We start from the raw sequence: 6,000 nt of genomic DNA on the forward strand, positions 1-6,000 counted from the left end.
AATGGCTCAGATGCGATAATCCCCAGATATTCCCTCACGTCTGATAACCTTTGAGCACATTGATGGGATGTGCCACATCGGATTCAAAGTGATTCTGCTGCAGGAATTCAACCTGGGAGCTACTTAGAGATGCCAGTAATATCCTAATGAAGCAGCTATAGTTTCCATGCGAATATATTCTAAATAAAATGTTGTGCTATCGTTTCTTTCAAGCTAAATATATTCCGATCCACTTATCTAAGTAAATCTTTGCCTTCATTGCAGTTTCATTTAAGAGAATTCTCCTTAAGTTCCGATCTATTTAATTTTCCTTTCTGTCTGCGGAATATGAAAACTTTTTCGGCATCATTCATCATTTCGGAATCATTTTCGGCCATCAATGTTTGATCGTTTCAATCGCTTTAAGGGCCATTCCCATTCCCATTTCCATAATCCTGAACCCCCCGCCCGTAGCCCATTTGCAATCCAACAACCGAAAGAAACTTATTTGAGGAAATCTCATAGACACGTATCGTATGCTGGCCCTCGAGTTGCCTGTGCCTTTTTGGCCATTACAAATGTGGGGGGTTGGGGTGGGGGAACCTTTTTTTACGATTTACGTGCCGCATCCCAGGGGAGAGTGGAGGAGTGGACTGGGAGCACACTACCATTGTGACTCCACACCACATACCAAGTCGAACACATGTCCCCACCTGGCGCACTCTGGTCATCCACATGGCAGGGACTGGGACGGGGACTGGGTCTGGTGCGAAGGCTTGGCTTTTAATATTTCTCATATTTTTATGGCACTTACTGGGAGTGGGATCAGGTCATCATCATATTTTGTGTGATTCCATTTTTTTTTCTTCTTTTTTTTTCTGGCAACTTTTGCCACTGAAATTAACAAGTCTCCACCCACATACACACATATCTGTGGGAGTATAATATATATATGTATATAGATATGGATTATTTGTGTATGCTTTTGACAAACATTTTGAATGTTTGTTCATTTGTAATTTGGTTGCTGGCATTTGCATTTGCTTTAGCCCCCAAAAACCGTATCGAACCGAATTGAATTGAATCGTTGATGGCCGTGGGCTATTCTCTGTTAATAAAGCCATTCAATTTTAATCATTGCCATACATCGTCATACAATGCAAAGCATTTCGCAAACAATAAGCTCGCTGGCGATAACAACGGGAGCGAGCAACAAAAAAGGTGTACCGTAACGCGCGCACGGCAACAAACACACAAAGCACACACACGAACACACGAACACACGAACACACGCACACTTAAATGAGGAAAGGCAAACAAACAAGAGAACAAACAAACAATTCAGGAAAGTATTTGCTTTGAACCAATTGGGCCGCAATCGGCCGCAATGTTGACATTTTGTTTGGCGGCTTTTGGTAATTCAATTTGATATTTGATTAAACGCGGAACCGACCAAAAAACCCCTAACTAAGCCGGCTTTTTTTTTTGTTTGTCCATTTTACACTGTGAAAAAAATTAAATTGATATCAATTGCTTGCCTTAAGGTTTCATATTCTGTATAAAAACATTCACAATATGCGTAACTCTACTGGCCACACCTCTGGCCAATCATTCGTTTATATTTGCAATAAATGGAGAACATGCAAATGCTCCCAAAACTTGGGGTAACAAAAGTATTCCAAATAATTTGTATACGATTTTATATATCCAGATTTGTGCACAGAATTCTCTTCCAGCTCAACTAATTTCAATTATATGTGTGCAGCCAGCACTCACAAACTCAAAATTCTTAAAAAAACATTCGGAAAACTTGTTGCTGCAAAGCAAAGGTGTCTCTCGTCTCTTTGGTTTTTTTTTCCCCCAGTGCAGCTGCCTTGAAAGTTCTCCTATCATTTGGGCAGGCTCGTTTGCCCTTCTGTTGCATATTTAATGTCAAATTTTGATTATCCTTTTGCTGCTCCTGTCGGAGAAAACAAAGAGCCAAAGAAAGTTGAAATAAAGTTTTTCAAGTGAAGGCATCAACGCAAGTTCAGTTCAGTTCGGTTTGGTTCGGTTCGGTTCGGATGTCAGCCCCATCAGGACGAGCAGTCAGCTGGGGAGTTGTCAGTCGTGTCCTGCTGCTGATCCGTGTCTCTGCCTCTGTCCCTGCTTCTGCTACTTCTACTGCTACTGCCTGCTGACTTTTGCTGTGCTGTGTCCCTATCTGCTGTGCACATCCTGTGGCCCATTTGGCGCTTACTGTGGCAACTGAGGCGTCATCATCATGCTCGGGTCCATTGTTGTTGCCCTACGAGTAGAAGGACACCATAGGGTAGGGGTAGGGGTTTTGTGATTGTGGGATGGTTGTGGGACTTTTGGGTTTTGGTAAAAATGAAGTTTTTCCCGTTCTTTCGTCATGAATTGATAATGTACACATGCTCATAAGGGGATGCGTGCTAAGAGTTCGAGCAGTGGCAGTGGGGCGTAGTGTGGGCAGTGGGGGGGAAAGGGGATTTGCATATATATACTACGTATACGTTCGTATCTTTATCTGTGGCTGTAGCTGTATCTATAATACTGCTGAATGCACATTCACATCAGCATCAGCATCGGTGTGTATGAATTTGCAGATTATTTAGCCAAAAGTTGAAAGGTATTTCGCAAAAAAACTAAAAAACAAAGAACAACTCACACACACATGGACACATAAATAGATGCACACACACACACATGGATACATATTACACACTGAGAGGCAGACAAAGAGAGGGGGAGCAGATGAGCACAAGAAAAACAAGGCAAAAACCCCAAAACTTTTATTAAGTTGGAAGATATTTTGTTGAAATTTATACACATTTGCTTTCTTCTTAGCCTCCTTCCCCCTCCCATTTCCCCCGCCCCGTTTTACCATAGCCCCTCCCCCAGCCCTTCACAGCATAGAGCTGGTTTTTTTTGTGTTTCGTTTTTTTCCCCGAGTTTTCCTTCTGCTTTTTGCCCCATTTTTTCTGTGCTTGGCCGTTAAAAAACTACCAGCAAATGGTTCGGCACGAAATTCGGCATTTGTTCAGCTTCCTTTTCGTAGTATTCGTCCATTCTTTGTCTTACTGGGGGGCGGGCTACGTTTACGTTCCCCCTTTTACCTACTCTCCTTTCTGCTTGCTGCCCCCCATCTTGCATTCCGCTTCATGGGGATTTATATTTTTTAATGGAAAGTTAAGCTCATAATAAACTGTGAAGAAAATGTGAGGAGCATCTTAGTTTCGTTGCTCGTTAGTTTTCCGAGAGTAAACAAAAATCTGCTGACTGTCTGGCCCCTTTCCCCATGTACCAGACCGCCATCCCATTCGAGTCCTTGCCGCTGTGCTGTCCTTCCATGTGTGCGGGAACCTTCCGTTCTGTCTGTGTGTGTGTGTGTGTGTGTTTGTTTGCTGAAGGATTCGGCTCAGAAGTTTGAAGGATTTGGATTGCCTTGAGGTGGGGTAAGACCACAGTGTACCTGCGGCTGATGCCCTGCCATCATGATCAATGAAGCTAGAGGTCGGAGCGGTTCGGAACGGTCGGAGCGTTGGCCTGCACCGCAAAGGGCAGATTAGGCTCTGTTATTGCTCTCCAGAGATGCGTTTAAAATTGTTTGGGTATGGGTTAAATTAGACAATTGTCTTGCATTCTCAATCTAATTAGGACAGTAACGATAGGTGGGCAGACACGGCATATTATGTGCACTTCTTGAGGGAATTCAGCAGGAATTCGAACAGCAGCAAAGGAGCTCAAGCAATACATACATTGGTATTTCCCTACCAATGTATGTATTGGGATTCCAATGGAATATAATTAAAACGAAAAACGAAAAACGATCCCCAACACAATCCGCTTTTACTCGTAACCAATAATCCTTGCCAACAATTAATTGTCTGCACTCCAGCACTATCCAGCACTCACCCCTTGCTGATGCCAGAAACATGCATTAGCCAGACTAAAGTCACCGCCAATACATAATGCCACATAGATATCAAAATGGCAGTCTAAAACATTCATCAGGAATACAATTTGCATGATTATCGCGAGAGGGGACATAGGAGGGGAGCAAAGGAGCTCTGACCCCTGGCCTCTGGCTGAAAATCGATAGTGGAAAAAACCGGGCTATGAATTCCAAAAATTATTATAAAATTATGTTGCCTGTAGGGCGGGAAATATAATAATGCAGAGAGTATAGTTTGTATGTATGTAGCTGCCACTATGTATGGCTTGTGTCATTTTTGGCTAACATATTTATAAATAATTTCCATACTAATATGCATTTTATGTAATTAGCGGTTAAAATAATAAATACAGTACATAATTATCGCTCATTGGCTGACCGCACAGAGGCAGGCGACAGCAATGTAGCGGGGGGGGAGAGATTCTCCATTCTAAGCTCTATATATATTGCGATTAAATGTGATTGTCTATGTGTGTCTGTGTGCTTGTGTACTTGTAGTTTGGTCACTTATCACTGCTTGTGCAGGTGTTTGTGTGTGTGTGAGAGATTGGGGACTGCTTGTGGGCGTGGCATTAAGGCATTAGCACCGCAAAAACATCAACTAATTGTGCATTTTAGCGATAATAAACACAACCATTGGCGGGGCTAAGAGTTTATTATTGCAGGCCATGCCACACGTGCCACACTTTATGGATATACACACTCGAACATATGTACATAGGTGTGTACATATATCGAAGTGGGTGTCAATGTGTGTGTGTGTACCCACCCAAGTGACAAACAGTTTGACATACCTAAAAAGGGCGTCAGAAATTAATAAGCGTCGCATTTATTAGCAGTCAAATAAAGTGATCAAAATGTCACTCATACGCAGCGTGTGTCGCCCGCCAGCTGATGCTGTGGCAGCGGTAAAATATTTCAAAGTGAACTTTTATGTGTGTGTATGTGTGGGCCACAAACAAAGCCACACCTCCCCCCAACAACACACACATCCACTCACACACACAGAGCGAGAGAGAGTGAGAGAGAACGTTAAATATTTCAAATAGTTAAGCGCATTAGCGGCACTTTCAGTTTGGGTTTTGGTTCGTTAGGGCAGGGGCAGGCCCTGATACCAAAGAGCAGGCAGCTGCCTCTGCCTCTGCTTCGTGCACACATACTCCCACTACCCACTCCGTCCTGCTGTGCAACAAATCCTTTTGCATATGCCGAGTGCTATCGCATATCAAGCATACGCAGCATGCGCCGCAGCCAATTAAAGTTTTTAATTCCCCCCGAAGCCCAGAACAGAGAGCGAGAGACACAGAGAGAGAGAGTGAGGGAGTGAGAGAGGGAGAGCGAGACAGACAAACAGACAGATGCAGGGTAGAGCCTGAGCCTTGGCGTGCTTATCCATTATCCATGACAATTGTTAAATGAACTTTACGCTCTAATGAGCTCATGCTACATGAATTAAAAATTCCCCAACTTTGGTTGCAACTCACTGACTTTCATTTAAGTTTGAAAAGGGGCAAAGTTGTATCTGGAAATGGAAATGGATATGTGTGGAAACCAGAGAGACCTGTGGTGAGGTGAGTGCACAGGGCAAATGTAATCGGTATTGGACCCATATGCCATATGTATTTGCATAAATTGAATCAATTAATGAATCGCATTATGTTTTAGTAATGAGCCAAAGCAATCAACCCCCTACCGCTCCCATTGCCAATCAGTTCCCTGGGGGGGAACGTACTCTTGCTGCTGGAAAAACTTGGTTTCAAATATTAATGTCATGTCAAACAGCAATTATGCCATGTAACAACAACACCAGCAACAAGGATAATAACAATAGCGATAAATTCAGACTTCATTCTTTGCATATGCACACACACACACACACGCACAAATATATATATGTATGTATATACGAGTGTGTGCAAATTTATACACATTTGTACACTTGAGCAATTTGGCAAATAAATCATTATTATTTCATCAAATTTGTCATTGATAATGTTACGAGAATGTTGCCAGCCATTTGCGTGTGTGTCTGTCTATCTCTCTGTCTGTCTGTCCCCCCGCCC

The sequence above is a fragment of the Drosophila obscura genome, unplaced genomic scaffold, assembly GCF_018151105.1.
Source record: "Drosophila obscura isolate BZ-5 IFL unplaced genomic scaffold, ASM1815110v1 contig_150, whole genome shotgun sequence".
Taxonomy (NCBI): Eukaryota; Metazoa; Arthropoda; class Insecta; order Diptera; family Drosophilidae; genus Drosophila; species Drosophila obscura.